The 16535-nt window shown below is 38.2% G+C and overlaps 1 protein-coding gene and 1 pseudogene across 3 annotated transcripts in view; one reads left to right on the top strand and one right to left on the bottom strand.

The window, feature by feature from the left end:
* SBF2 (SET binding factor 2) overlaps positions 1 to 16535 on the top strand; it is a 315525-nt gene that overhangs the window by 3695 nt on the left and 295295 nt on the right. The window lies entirely within an intron of this gene.
* LOC105853636 lies at positions 13450 to 13935 on the bottom strand (annotated as a pseudogene).

Consider the following 16535-nt stretch of genomic DNA (forward strand, 5'->3'; position numbering starts at 1 on the left):
TGCGCCAGGAGTGAGGGCCCTGAATTCTGTATCTTTTGTAATAAATCAGAGATGTAATGAGTAGAAACCCATTTACTCATGAGTGTGCCATTCTAGCAAATTAATTGAACCTGAACATAGTGCCCTGTGAACTTCTCATTTGTAGCTAGTTGGTCAGAAGCACACATAATAGTCTTGTGCAAGCTTCAAGTCGTAGGAAGGGGTGTGGGGACCTCTACTCTGTAGCCAGCGGCAGCATGAGCTTCTGGCTGGCTTTTGAGGTAGAGAAGACTAAGCCTGTGGAAACTGATGCTGTGCATGTTGATAGTGTCAGAATTAACGTGAATTCTTGGACAGAAGGACATCCTTCTGGTAGCTAAGAATTGCTTGTTTGTGTGGGGAAGTGTAGTGCAAATAAGCACAGGGCAGTTTCTCTAGCGATTCATGCAGATGGGCAAAGGAGAGTCCTGGAATCTTCAGTGACTTTTTCAGGCTTTAATGATGTTTTTCCATTATTGTTGCAGGGCAAGCCCTCAGGCTGGCAAGGCAGGGAGGCTGAGGCACCAGGAGACTGGGAGGCCACCTAGTTCCTAGTGAATTTTTACTTTCTTTTACTTTTTCTACTTCCTCTCTGGTGTGGTCTAGTGGTTTCTCCCTCTCACAGGTGTGGTTGGTCTTCTCATAGTCCTAGCTGTCTGGTGCTGCTCTTCTAGCTTCAGTGTCAAGTGTGCCCACTTATGCACGCCCACACCATACTTCAGGTGTCGGCCATCAGGCATGCGTACAAGGCCACAGGTGCTGATCATAGATGGTAATGGCAGGAGGGAGGAAAAAGCCTGATAACTTCAACAGGAAGCCACCATACCCATTTGTTGCGGTTGAGCCTCAGGATACCAAATATGGTTTTGTATCTTTCTTAAGTACTCTTAGTGGATGGAACTGTGTATATGTATATACTGTGTATATGTATATACATATATACGTATATATGTGTATATATACGTGTACATATATGTATACATGTATATATGTATATATATACACACACATACACACCTTCCCACCAACCCACCCCTCTATTTTTTAATATTGAAAATGAAATCCACCCTAATACCTCTGTATTCAGTCAAACACTCCAGAGTTCATTTTAGTTTTTTCATTTTTCATGGTTTGTGTCTCTGACACTGAGAAACCTGGCTTCCATTTTCCTTAATACATTTATTTATTTGTTCCCTCTCCTTGTATTTAACCAATCTCTCATCCTCTTCCTTCTCTCCTGGATGACTTTGCTGGATAGAATTCCTCATTCTAGTTCTGTCCTCCACCTACTCCTTCCTTCTTCGCACCCTGTCAGGAGTTACATTCCAGGATGTCCCAATTTAGGGAGTCACATGGCTGACTCCCCATGTGAGCTTTTCAACTCTGTGGATATTCTTCTCCCAACACTTATGTTCAAACACCTTTCACCGGCCTGCTTCTATCCAAAGATGTTCTTCTCACTCTGTATTTCATGCCATGTTGCCCATTTGTGTTCACAATCTCCTTGTGTTCTGATTAAATACATTTGGTCTTTCCTCCCTACTTGGGCTCCTTTTGTGGCTTACTTGGGCTTTGACAAATGCTACCTCACCTGAGGGCCATAATGGACTACTTCCCATTGCCCAGCAGGGAAATGAGAAGATTTTTAAAAAAGATTTATTTATTTGTACATGCAGAACTGGGGTACAGGTCAGAGGTACAGGTACAGGGGCAGTGAGAGGATTCACCAGAGACAGAGTGGGGAGCAGAACAGGCAGATAGATGAAATACACTGCTGAGGGGAGCAGTGGGCAGGTCAGGAGAGGTCTGCCACGCCATGTGGATCACCTCCAGGGCAGGGGATCGAACTCATGCTGAAGTGACTTTAGCTTCTTAGTGCTGTGCTTTAACCCATTGTGCCACCAGGGAGGGCCCTTTTTTTAAATCTTTAATTTTAATGCATACAAGAACTTGAGTCTAGGCAAGAGGTGCAGGGTGTGAGAGGATTTTCCAGAGACAGAATGGGGTGCAAAACAGGTGGATTGACTGAAAAGCACTGCTGAGGGGAGAAGTGGGCAGAACAGGAGAAGGCATCTGTGTCAGCTTCCTGGCCTGATCCAACTCACATTGCAGTGGTTATTGATTGCTTCATAGTGCTGACACATGTAAACCCCAGTGCTACCAGAGAGGACCCAGTTCTTGAAATTATTATTTTTTTAAGATTTATTTATTTATGCATTCAGAACTGGGGTACAAGCCAGAGGTACAGGAGTGGTGAGAGGATTCACCAGAGACAGAGTATGGAGCAGAACAGGCAGATTGATGAAGTATACTGCTGAGGGGAGCAGCAGGCGGGGTCAGGAGAGGTCTGCCATGTGGATCACGTCTGAGGTCGGGGATTGAACTTGCACTGAAGCGGCTGGGGCTTGCTTGCAGTGCTGTGTCATAACCCACTGAGCCACTAGGGAGGGCCCTAGTTCTTGAAATTTTTTTTTTTTAATTGTGCTATAAATATTTTATTTATTTTTTTCAGTCGGTTCTTGAAATTCTTAAGGAAAATTGTTGGAGTACCTGATAATTGACAAATAAGCCTCAGCGTGTGTACTAGATGCCATTCTTCTAAGAAATCAAAATTGTTTGTTGTGGTTTTAAAATACCTTTGCTATCTTTTTTTGTCTTTTGATAGTTTAGAGCGTATGTATTTTAATATCTTCACGCTCATCTATATGTGTCACTTTAATTTTACTTCTTACAGAGACATTTATGGTATCTGTTCATTTATGCAATATGTGCTTTTAAACTTAACTGTATATTTTTGGCATCCTTCCATATTTTAAATATATATCTGGCACTCATTAGCTAAAGTGTTCCATCATTTAATAATTAATAATCAGCTTAATAATTGATTATTAAAATAATCATTTAATAGTTAATCTCTTAAGATTAAACATTTTGGTTATTTCCAAATTTTCGCTGTTACATATAGTGTGCTGTGATGAATCCTTCTAGGTAACCTTTGTATTCATCTTTATTGGGACAAGTAGATAAAAGTGAAGTAGTAAAGTTTGGTAGTTTAAAGCTTGGGGTAGAGTTATATTGATCTGCGTTTGACCTCTTGGTTTTGCCTTAATAGTTCTGGCCTTAGACAAATTACATAATTTTTGTCTTAACTTTTGTATATATAAAATGAGGTTATTAGTAAATAGTACCTGTCTCATGGAGTTGTGAAGATTAAATAAGTTCATTCTTTTAAGGCATTTAAAAAGTGTTGATATACAACGATAGTATAAATTTTAACTCTTAAGGGAATTGCGGGGTCTAAGGATAAGAATACATACATTTATATGAACATGTTAATTTCCTGTCCAGCATCCCTTCCTTTGGGAATATTGTTTTCTAATCACTGTGGCCCAAAATTGGTCTTTATTAAATACCACCACCACCTTAAGATGGACAGTTATAGTCATCCCTAGATATTTTCTTTTGGAAGGAACAAGAAAGTGTTTTTTGGACTCTCTTTCTATTTGAATGATTAAGATGGGTGCCTTTTACTATTTGGGGGTTACCAATATGTATTTTCCTATTGTGTTTAGAGAGACTGTCTGAATATTGAGTAGAGGGTAAGATACAAAAAAAAGAAAGAAAGAAAATGGAGAGACAGGGTCTTTCTGGTGGCTCAAGGGGTTAAGTGTCAGTACTATGAGGCTGTCCCCAGAGATTGCAGCATGAGTTCAATCCTTGGCCAGGAAACTAACCCATATGGCTTAACAGATCTCTCCTGTTTCACCTGCTGCTCCCCTCAGCAGTGCATTTCAGTGCATCTGCCTGTTCAGCTCCCCACTCTGTCTCTGATGAATCCTCTCACCCTGCCCCACCTCTGGCCTATACCCAGTTCTTGTATGAATAAATAAATAAATCTTAAAAAAAAGAGAAAAACCCTTGACAACATCATTTAAACTTCTGTTCTTGCCATTCCTGAAAGCCGAGAGAACATTTTTAAATAGTTTTGAGATATATTGCTTAATTGCCTTCCAGAAAGAGTGTGTGATTTTGTATTCAATCACATTTCCTTCAAGGGTATTTTAAATAAGGGGCATGAGGGGTGGGATCACTTAACATGTTATTGCTTAAATAACAGCAGAGAAAACTGCCTTCTGAAGGTAAGAATGCTAAGGGACTACATCAGAGAGCTCAGACCTTATACCTAATTCAAGTTATGTTGCTGAAACATTACCAGCAACTTGTGTTTTGGCCTTTATTGTGTCCAAGAACTTGAGTTCAGAAAATGCTAAGGTTTTCCATTTTGTGTTTAATTTATCTAGACTTGAAAGAATTCCTTGGGGGCATGGTGCAAGTTAATCCCAGAGTAGAGAAATCTTTGAAACTAGAAAAACAGTCCTTTCAACAGGGATATTACTATTATTTTAGTAGACAGGTTTACATAATGGTTAGTGAACAGTACTTATATACATATGGGCTGGACAGGATTTGTAGAGCTTTTTCAGTGAATTTTCTGATTAACTAAGTTAAGAGAAAGAATTTGTATCTTTTGTGGAAAGGCCCACCTTCCACTGATGAAACCATTTTGTAGAGGTCTTTTCCCCCCTTGATCCATTATTCTTTTTGTACTTTATGAATTTACAAGTGCCATGAATTGAAGAAAGCAGTAACTATTTGAAAACGTGGCATCTTAGGTTATTTTCTCTTTCCAGCAAATGTCCGATTATATTTTACTTAAAACACTGGTAATATAAAGTTCTTGTTTAATGAAAATAACTAGTTTGGGGGATATAGTTTTTATGTGAAATCTGTTTATAGTTAATGATGTCTGCTTATGGGTAAAAATAAGACCTTTGTTTACCCCGGCTAAGTCTAGTTATATTTAAAGAGAAATATCAATTGTCAGAACAAACTTGGACAATAATAGTGTGAAAATTAGTTTGCAATGGAAAGTAGCAATTTGGACTGGAGGGAATTTTACAAATGCTTTATATAATTGTCCTACGCAGTCCTATGGAATTTCAAAAGAATGTTCCTTCTATTTCTCTTGAGACAGATGTTTTACCAAATAACTTTAGTCTGACTAAACTAAAATCCACACAGGCTTAGATTAATAAACCTAACTTTTTTTAAAGGAGGAAAGAAATGAGAGGAAAAACAAGACTTGTTTAGAATAATGAAAAACTGAAAGTTTTAAGAATATAAGTTAACTGTATTATCAAAAAACCAAATTTTCCTCCTAAGTCCCCTCCCCCCATTCCCTTTCTTTTGTTATTGCTCAAATTGTATATTTGAGGATTGTGGTCATGTAAGAATGAAGGGAATTTGAAAACACTATAGCATTTGATAAAGTAATTATATATTAGGATAAGTCTCTAGCCCTTTTAATTGTGTGAAAGATGAGATGCATTATTCCTATAAAGTAGTGATTACTACTTGTCAAATACTATGTGCCAGACTTTTTCTAATTTCTTTTTTTTTTTTTAAGATTTATTTATTTGTACATACAGAACTGGGGTACAGGCCAGAGGCTTGTGTGTGGGGGGGAGTTCAGAGGATTTTCCAGAGACAGAATGGGGTGCAAAACAGGTGGATTGACTGAAAAGCACTGCTGAGGGGAGCAGCGGGCAGGTCAGGAGAGGTCTGCTGCACCATGTGGTCACCTCCGGGGCAGGCGGGAATCGAACTCATGCGGAAGTGGCTTTATCTTCTCAGTGCAGTACTTTAACCCACTGCGCCACCAGGGAGGGCCAACTTTTTCTAATTTCTTTTAAGATTTAATTATGCATACAGAACTGGGGTGCAGGCCAGAGGTGTAGGGGCAGTGAGAGAATTCACCGGAGACAGAGTGGGGAGCAGAACAGGCAGACTGATGAAGTACACTGCTGAGGGGAGCAGTGGGCCTGTCAGGAGAGGTTACTGGACCATGTGGATTACCTTTTGGAGGGAATCAAACTTGCACCCAAGCAGCTGAGGCTCACTTGGCAGTGTTGTGCTTTAACGCATTGCGCCACCAGGGAGGGCCGACTTTGTCTAATTTCATTAACTTCTCCTAACAAATATATAACTTAGGTGAAGTTAGTGAGGCTTGGAGACATTGAGTATTTTGTTCAGAATTGTTCAGCTGGAACTGGTGGTTTTAGTATCTGAATCCTGTATTATTTAAATTTCAAGATTCATGTTCTATTTTTAAAATTTTGCATAGAAGAACTGGGGTGTAGGCTAGAAGTGCAGGGAGTGAGGGAACTCATCAGAGACAGAGTGGAAGGCAGAGAGGTGTATTTACTGAAATTCACAGTAAAGGGGAGCAGCGGGGCAAGACCCAAGAGGTCTGCTGTGCCATATGTGTGTGACCTGGGATTGACCTCAGACCATGGAGGTGATAGCTCTTAGGTTTTACTCCTAGGCCACCAGGGAAACGCTGTTTTTTTTTTTTTTTCTTTTTTCAATAAAGTGGAAAAATCACTCTGGTTAATCTTTCAGCAATATGCCACTGGCTTCAAATTCATACCCAGGAAGACACAAGGTAGCTAAACAATGTCAGCAGCAAATGAAATCTGCATTTCTTGTATTGTGTAGTTACGGCATTATCCATGTTAGGGATATTCTTTCCGAACATAGTGAATGGTGTCTCCTAGACCTTGTGTGAAAGGTCTCTTTCTGCCCAAATATTGTCCTGTCTGTCTTTCTATTTTTGCAGGGAAGATCTGTCTGAGGTAGTGTAATTGATTGGTTGGTCACAATTGAAGGTACATTTTCAAGGGAGACAACTTGAATTTGAATTTCTGCTTAACACACCTATTTGAGTGTGACTATGGACAGACAAATCAGCTAACTGCTAAGCTGAGTTTATTCTCTGTAAAGTTGAGATAATAGTAATAATAGCAGTAGTAGTTGCAGATTTATGAAGTGATAACTGCTGGGAGTTGGAAGTAATTTCATATAAGCACTTAGAATTATCTTCTTAATTTTTTGCTAACTTTATGTATATTTTAAAGGTTTAATTTATTTATGCATATAAAACCTAGGGTACAGGCCAGAGGTGGGGGGGTGTGTGTGAGAAGATTCACCAGAGACAGAATGGGGGGACAGAACAGGCAGATTGACTGAAATACACTGAGGGGAGCGGTGGGGAAACAGGAGAGATCTTCTGGGCCATGTGGGTCAGCTCCTGGCTGGGGAGCAAACACTTGTCCTGAAGTGGCTGTGGATAACTTTGTAGTTGCAGTGCTTTTATCCCCTTGTGCCACCAGGGAGGCCCAATGTCACTGTTTTAAATTGTAGTCATTTCTGCATGTATACAGTAGAATATCATTGTGGTCTTTAATTTCTAGATTTTTCTGATGATTGGTGATGCTGATTATTTTTCTTGGGCTCATTGATGAAGTACCTGTTGAAATAATTTGTGGATGTCAGAATTGGATTTTTGTCATTTTAATATTGAATTGTTACTGTATATATAGTAGTGCTCAAATATTAGTTTTTAAATCTTATACTGAATTGTGTCTTTAGGAACACAAATTACTTTATTTGTGAAAGATAATTTTAATTTTATTAAAATAAAAGTAATGTAGATTTAATTTATTAACATTGTGGGTGGTAGGCAAGTTAATAAAAAATTGTAAACCTTAAACTTTTTATATAATTTTTTTTTAAAGATTTATTTATTTGTGCATACAGAACTGGGGTACAGGCCAGAGGCTCAGGGGCGGTGAGAGGCTTCACCAGAGACAGAGCGGGGAACAGAACAGGCAGATCGACGAAGTACACTGCTGAGGGGAGCAGCGGGCGGGTCAGGAGAGGTCTGCCACGCTATGTGGTCACCTCCGAGGCAGGCGGGAATCGAACTCATGCAGAAGCAGCTTTAGATTCTCAGTGCTGTGCTTTAACCCGCTGCGCCACCAGGGAGGGCCAAAACTTTTTATATAATTTTTAAAGTTTACCTGATTCCTTTGTCTTAATTAGAGCACTGTCTTAATTAGAGGAGAGTGTTGTAACTAAATAATACTAAAATAATTGTGACTTATTCCTAGGAAGTAAATAGTTATCTGAATATATGAAGTGAATCTAATATGATCCAGGCATTAGTAGGGTTAAAAAAAAGAATAAAGAGATCATATCTTTGGGTTTGAAATTGTTATTCAAAGGCCTGATGTAAGTTACAATGTATTTTGTTCCCTTTGTGTTTTGTATTGTGATAGCAAGTCTGTTTATTGATTTTGATATGTTAATCATAGAATAAAAGAAATAATTTATTATTTTATAAAATAAGTTTTAATATGTTGTTCTTTAAAACTTATATTTTGGAACCTTTAAAAATATGATGCTTTAAATAAAGTGTATTTGGTATTGATGTAACATTTTTATCCTCTTGTGGAAAATGCATTTCATTGAGATCAAAGATATTTCAGTTTGATACTAGTTCTGCAAAATGCATGCCTAGTGGACTAATAAATTGAAAAAAATTTAAATTTGCCTTATTTTTACATCTAGAAATAAGGTTTTTTTTTTCTTTTTTCTCTCTTATGGTCTAAGGACATTTTTATGTTGAGAGAAAAGGAGTATATACAATTAATATATTATTAGCTGATGTTTACTTATTGCTTTCTATGTACAAAGCACTTTACAAACATCTCAGTTGTATCTTTATAATCTTAATGGTTGGTTACTTCCATTTCAACAGATGGGTCTTGGAGGCTCTAGGTAATTTTCCTAAACTTTTGCATCTTACAATAAAGGATCTGAGATTCAGTCAAAACATTCTAACACCTAAGCTGTACTGCTTCACTTCAGGGAAATAAGCTTTGTTTTTTGAATTTAAGTTCAATTGGTTGCAAGTGAAAAAAGAACTACCCAAGTTAGTTCAGCCAAGCATGGAAGAGAGATCTCATAGAAATTCAAGCACTTTCGTAGGATTTAGAACTAGCCACCAGTGTAAGCACAGTCATTCTTACTTCTGGAAGCCTTCTCAGATCTGCTCTCCATTTTCCCCATTCCTTAGTTTCCTTCCTCCCTAATAATTTACTGTTCCTAGTAATTCCTTTGTAATTTCTACTACTGTCCTGCTGTTGATGTGTGGCTTCTCTGGCCCCTCGAGTGTGTTATTTCCCATTTCTTGGGATAAATTTTATTGGCCCAGATCACCCTTTTTGAGGCAGACTACATTAAATGAATAGCATTACTGGTTCTGACTTGTAGCAGGGAGCAGTTTGTGATTTTATAGTAGTGATAACTTTCAGATAATAAATAGAAGAAATAAAAACAGGTCATTCATTTGCTTTTTATTTTCTTCAATATGTCATCACAGATTTACTATCTTTCTACATAACAAGTACTAGTAATTTTAATTTTTAGCTGTTTTTTTTTTTTGGTTTGTATTTTAAATAAAATAAGCCTCCTTACCTGCCTACACTCAGTCCTATTTTTGTAAAGTAAGTTTTTTTAAAGTTTTATTTATTTATGCAAACAAAAAGAGGTGGGGGAGGGGTGAGAGGATTCAACAGACATAATGGGGAGCAGTACAGGCAGGCAGATTTATTGAAATACACTGCTGAGGTGAGCAGCAGGAGAGATTGGAGAGGTCAGCTGTGCCTCTGGGTCAGCTCTCTGACCCTTTTGGGATTGAACTCCAACTCTGGTGTCCCTGAATTACCAGGGAGGCCCCAGCATAAGATATTTTTTCAGTTTGTTTTGTTGGTGAACATTTAATAAAGTAGTGAATATATTGAATAACTTTTTTTTAAAGATTCATTTATTTATGCATACAGAACCGGGGTACAGACTGGAGGTGCAGGTGTGGTGAGAGGATTCACTATACACAGAGTGGGGAGCAGAATAGGCAGAAGTACAGGCCACGAAGTACATTGCTGAGGGGAACAGCGGGCCAGAAAGGAGAGATTGGTGCATCTTCCTGGCCAGGGGATTGAACCGCTGAGGTAGCTGTGGCTGGCTTCGTAGTGCTGCACTTCAACCTGTTGGGCCACCAGGGAGGGCCCTTTGGAGATTGCTTTAGAAGCAGGGCCAAGTTCCAAATGCCTTCTTCTTTGTTTGAGTGATACCTGAATTCAATAGTGACCTATTTGAACAAAGTTGAGATGCCAGACTTGTGGAGTTAGGAATACTGTGATGAATTGTTACATGAATTGGCTTCATTATTCTCTTTGTTTCCCAAGATGGATGTGTTCTATTACCTTTTAGAAAATATGGTGGTGATGCCTCCCTGGTGCACAGGGGTTAAAGACAGTGCTATGAAGCTATCAGCAGCCACTGCAACATGAGTTCTATCCCTGACTAGGGAGGTGACCCACATAGTGCAGCAGACTTCTCCTCTTTTGCTTGCTGCTAGACTGGAGCTGAAGTGGCTTCAACAGTGCTAGTTGTGCTACCAGGCCCTAACTGAATAACTTTAGATAAGATCCATTGACAATCCTTTTTGAAATATGGAGAATTCACTAAGTCTGACTTTTCACTATTTCCTGATGTTGTTTGTGATGGTAATATTGATGATTTAAGGACTTCTTTATTACTTTAAATAATATTTTTTTAAACTTCTGTACTTGTATGTTTACAAGAAGACAACTTTGGTACTTGTATACTTTGAAGAAAGTATACTTTCTACTTATCTTTAGCTCCTGTATTACCTTTTGTGACTTTGTAGACAAGCCATTTAGACATAAATTTATTAACACCTTTAAATGTTTGCATTTTCCTGAGATAACTTATCTTTTTAAAAAATCCCTTAGCTTTCTGCTTTTTAATCTTTTCAGTAGTTCTTATTTTCAGCTCATTCTTCCACATTCCTTATCTTGTTTAACTCTTAATTGGGCACTATCCAGTGAAGATTAGAGCAGTTTATTATGGGGAAATTATTCAGTTCCATTAGAGGAAATAAAAGAGGGTGGGAGAATTGTGATGATAGTCTTCAAACAGCTGAAAATCTGTCATGTTAAAGAGGGAATAGACAAATTCTGTTATTCCAGCTGTTGACTTAAAAAACAGAATGGCCAGTTATGTTACTAGAAAAATGAACTTCTTTGTGGATAGCAGAGGAATTACAATGTAAAACAAATAAGTTGTAGCACAAATTATTGGCAGTTTAACAAATAGAGAAGAATGCATTTTAAAGAGTTTAAAAAGAAGGAAGTTGGGAGGGGTTGTTTTAAACAGAAGTCCTACTGGTGGTAGGTAAGCAGTGGAAAGCTAGAAGTGATGAAGGCCTCTCATTGGCTGGGTTGATGGGAAAGAAGAAATCTTCTTGTTCTAGTTTCAAATTTCTTTTTCTAAGGGATCTGAAAGATCCTTCCTGTTGGAGTGTAGTTGAGAGTGGTAATGCATAAGAGCTCCTCCTTTTGGCCTCCTATTGTATTTATTCATTTAAAGAATAATTTTTTTATTGTAGGATATTTATTTGCATAGAAGAATTGAGGTGTAGGTCAGAGGTGCAGGGGGTGACAGGACTCACTAGAGACAGAGTGGGGAGCAGCAGCAGGCAACAGGAGATGTCTGTTGTGTCATGTGGATTTTTTCCTGGCCTGGCCTTATTGTGGGCCAGTTTGGTGGGAGCACTGAGACTTAACCCCTAGGCCACCAGAGAGGTGTTCTGACTACTTTAAATGAGATTACCTTTATTTATTATCAGTCATTGTTTGGTGAGACTACTTTAAAGATTTTGACTCACTATAAAAAATCAGTTTTAAAATCAAAGTTTTAGATCCTTAAAAAACAGAATGAAATAATCTTAGTCCCCTCATAACATTTCCCACACTACCCCCCCCCATAGTTAGTCTCCCATAGCTGTTTCACTTCAGTTATAGTCTAACCTACCCTCAGTCTAAACTATCCTCAGTTTTTTTGTTCTCGATTGTCTGAATCACATAACCCCAGAATTGGATGAGCCCGACAATAAAGTTTTGAATTCCCCTTCCTAAAGATTTGGAATAAGATGCTGTAGAAGCATAGGAAAGAAGCAATTAAGCTTTGGAACTATAGTTGTCAGGAAATATTTCTAAGAGGAAGACGACATTTGAACTTAATCTTACAAAATGTGTAAGAGTTAATTAAACTGGTAAGGGGAAAAAGAGGATAGGATTAAAGAGGAGAGTGTCTGGCGGAAGGGACATTTTATTCAATTGATAAGTAAGAATTGACCTGACTTGTTGGGGGAGCTATAAACAGGTTGTTGGAACTAGAATGCTCATAAAGATTTAGATGAGAGTAAGGTAAGGTTCCAGTGTGGATTCTGATCCTATAGAATTCATAATTGGTATCAGAAGCATTACAGGCAAAATAGATCTTCAAGGAATAAGGAAGGGTCATTGGAAATCCATCTGTGGCACCTAGCAGTGAAAGTTAAGTTTTCACCTGTGGTCACTTGGAATGAAGTGCTTGTTGAAGGCAAAGTTTTGGTGGACTGAGTGGTGGTGCAAATTTAGGAGACACGGAATATAATTATGGGCGAATTGACCTTTTAAACACCAGTGCATATTTTAAAGCAATGTTTCTCGGTCTGGAGTGATTTTTGCCCTCTAGAGGCTATTTGATTACATGTGCACATGTTTTTGGTTTTCATAATTGGGGAGGATAATATTGTCATCTACTGGGTAGGGTCCAGGTTTCTGTTGTACAGGTTTGGCTCTGCCTTAACATAACAACAAAGTTATGTGGCCCAGTAGCATTGAGTATGAGAAACCCTTATTTGAAGAAAATGACAGAGCCCATGTTTTAAAGTCTTGGCTAAAGTTTTGATTGGAGGGCTAAGGACTTTATGTCTGACTTAATATAATCTTTTTTGTCATATAACTGTGCTTTAACCTGTTGCACCACCAGGGAGGGCCCTACCGTAGCAAGATTTAAGGCTGCTTGTTTCTCTCACCACCATACTTTTAAAAAAAGATTTATTAATTTATGCATACAAGAACTGGTGTGTAGGCCACAGGTATGGTGGTGGTGGTGGTGGTGGGGTTGTGTGAGAGTATTCACCAGAGACAGAATGGGGAGCGGAACAAGTAGATCCATTAAAGGACATGGATCTACTGAGGGGAGCAGCAGTCAAGACAGGAGAGGCCTGCTGCTCCATGTGGGTCACCTCCCTGGCCTGGGATAGAACTCATGTTGCAGTGGCTGCTGATAGGTTCATAGCACTGTGTCTTTAACCCTTATGCCACCATATTTTTTAAAAGATGTAAGTATTGAACGCTCATACATTGTACAAGCAAGACTCTTTCTAACCTGCTATCTCTTTCACAACCCCACACTCATGGCTTCATTCCTGGAGGTTCCTTGTATTAACAGATGATTCTGCTCAATGTATTCACACTTGTCATACTAATGGACAACAGACTTCTGATAGAAATACCAGTTACCTCCTAATACCTATTTTTTACCCCTTTAGAAATAAGACCCAAATTTTCTTTTTTTAATGGATTATTATTTAATTTGATTTTTGTAGGAAATTTAGACCCCCAATTTGTGAGGGGAGATTCCATTTGTGAGAGCAAACACATAGCAACAATAGCCCTGGAGCTAAGGAATTGCTTTGATTTTTTTTTTTTGGGCAGATATGCAAATCCACAGCTTTCTGATCAATCTTGTACTACACTTTAATTTTGTATTTCTCCTCTGTGTGGAAGATGCTACCCTCTGATGCTGGAATTTGTGTAGCTTTTTTCTTCTTAAGCAAGCCTATCAGTGAGATGTTATGGGATCTTCACTCCACTGACATCAATTTTAGTGGAAGTGGTGATGACAGATTTCTGGTGTATCTTATATAGAGGAACTTGATTGAGGGAGAAGTCCAGTCACAAGTAGTAACCCTTTGTCCAGTTGCTTCAGGAAAACCACTCTCTTGCCTTTGTGCCACCTTGCTAAGAAGGTCAGAATGGCCCCAGAAGTTATGGCGGCTTGTGGTTTTCTCACATGCTGACTGGAGGGTTTCTCCATTACTCAGGAGCTTTCAAGGTGCATCTACAGTAGAATAATAGCTAGGCATTTTGTGAAATTTAATGTTTTTCAAGGTGCATCTACAGTAGAATAATAGCCAGGCATTTTGTGAAATTTAATGTTTTAGTTACCACCATCCTTGTTACCACCAACTGGTTTTGTGACTGTAGCAAGTACTTCCTTTGTTTTCAGTCCTGAATTTAGCTGCTGAATACTTCTTATATGTAGTCTTTCTGAAATACATAGCAGATGGGAAATACTGCCAATTTCTCTCACTAAGACAAATTTTTGGCTGCAATGGGGCTTCCCCAACTTAGGGGTTTTGGCTTTGGCTGCCTTGAGCTTACCACCAGCAGCAACCTTTTTGGCTCCTTGGCTTCAGATTTTTTTTTTTTTAGTAAATGTCTTCTCAACTTTTTCACCTGCCATCTTGCAAGATCGTAAAGAGAAATTCCGTTTCCAGCGGAACAATTGACCATTAAGAGTCCTTTGGTTGACACAGAGTTGCAGGATGGATTTAAAAACAGAACTCAACATTCTGCTGTCTGCAAGAAACATATCCATATCTAACTGCAAAAGATAAAAACAGATTGAAAATAAAAGGATGGAAAACAGTTCTACTAACAAATGGACCAAAAAAGAACAGCTATACTTACATCAGATAAAATAGACTTCAAACTAAAAAAGGTTAAAAGAGATACAGAAGGCCACTACATTATGATTAAGGGGACAATACAACTAGAAGATATAACAATCATCAACATATATGCACCAAATGAAGGAGCACCAAAATATATGAGGAAACTACTATCATATATGAAAATGTGTATCAGAGAAAATACATACGTAGTAGGAGACTTCAACATGCCACTCTCCACAATAGACAGATCAACAAGGCAAAAAATAAGCAAAGACACCAAAGCTCTGAACAAGGACCTGGACATGGGTCTAACAGACGTCTATAGAATACTGCACCTCAAAAAATCTGAGTACACATTTTTCTCAAAACCACGTGGATCATTTTCTATGATTGACCACATACTGGGTCACAAGATAAATATCAATAGATACACTAAGATCGAAATCATACCAACTATTTTCTCTGACCATGAAGGAATCAAGCTAAACCATGAGGAAGACAAGAAACCCACCTACCATGTGGAGACTGAAACCCACACTACTGGAGGACCGTTGGATCAATGAGGAGATCAAAGAAGAAATAAAAAAAAACACCTGGAAAAGAAAGACAATGATGACACAAATCTTCAAAACTTATGGGACACATTAAAGCAGTTATAAGAGGAAAATATATAGCATTACAGGTTCACATAAAGAAACAAGAAATAACTCAAAGAAACAATCTAAAGTCCCACCTGAAAAAACTGGAAAAAGAACAACAAAATAACTCCAAAGCCAGTAGAAGACAGAAAATAATAAAAGTCAAATCAGAAATAAATGAAATGGATGTTAGATAAACAGTCCAAAAAAATCAATGAAACCAAAAGTTGGTTCTAAGAAAAAATAAGATAGGCCACTAGCCAGGCTCACAAAGAAAAAAACAAGAGAAGGCACAAATAAACAGAATCATAAAAGAGGAGAAATCACAACAGATCCAGCAGAAATCAAGAGAATAATCAGAGAATACTATGAGCAACTATATGCAAACAAAATGGACAATTTAACAGAAATGGACAAATTCCTACAACTCTACAACCACCCAAAGCTAAATAAAGAAGAAATAGAACAACTAAACAGACCAATTACAAGCAAGGAAATAGAAGAAGTAATCAAAACCCTCCCCAAAAAGAAAAGTCCAGGACCAGATGGATTTACAAATGAATTTTACTGAACGTTCAGAAAAGAACTAGTGTCTATTCTACACAGACTCATCCAGAAAATCAAAGAAGGAAAACTACCACATACTTTCTATGAAGTCAGCATCACACTAATACCAAAACCTAACGAAAACTTCAGACCAATCTCCCTAATGAACACTGATGCAAAAATCCTCAACAAAATCTTAGCCAACAGAATCCAACAATGCATTAAAAGAATAATACACCATGACCAAGTGGGCTTTATCCCAGGAGCACAAGGATGGTTCAACATCAGAAAATCAATTAATGTAATCCATCACATCAACCGACAGAAAAATAAAAACCACATAATCATAACAATAGATGTGGAGAAGGCATTTGACAAAGTTCAACACCCATTTATGTGTAAGGCCCTCGAAATCCTCGGAATAGAAGGAATATACCTCAACATGATAAAACCCATATATGACAAACCCATAGCCAGTATTATCCTCAATGGAGGAAAGCTGAAAGCCTTTCCCTTGAGATCAGGAACAAGGCAAGGGTGTCCACTATCGCCACTGCTCTTCAACATAACATTGGAAGTTCTAGCCAGAGCATTAAGACAGGAAAAAGACATCCAAGGAATCCAAATAGAGAAAGAAAAAGTAAAACTCTCCTTATTTGCAGATGATATGTTAATCTACAAGGAAAACCCTAAAAACTCCACAAAGAAACTAATCAAAACCATCAACCAGTTTAGCAAGGTAGCAGGATATAAAATCAACACACAAAAGTCAGAAG

Source organism: Condylura cristata, unplaced genomic scaffold (genome assembly GCF_000260355.1).
Source record: "Condylura cristata isolate star-nosed mole 26May11 unplaced genomic scaffold, ConCri1.0 scaffold00015, whole genome shotgun sequence".
NCBI classification, from domain to species: domain Eukaryota; kingdom Metazoa; phylum Chordata; class Mammalia; order Eulipotyphla; family Talpidae; genus Condylura; species Condylura cristata.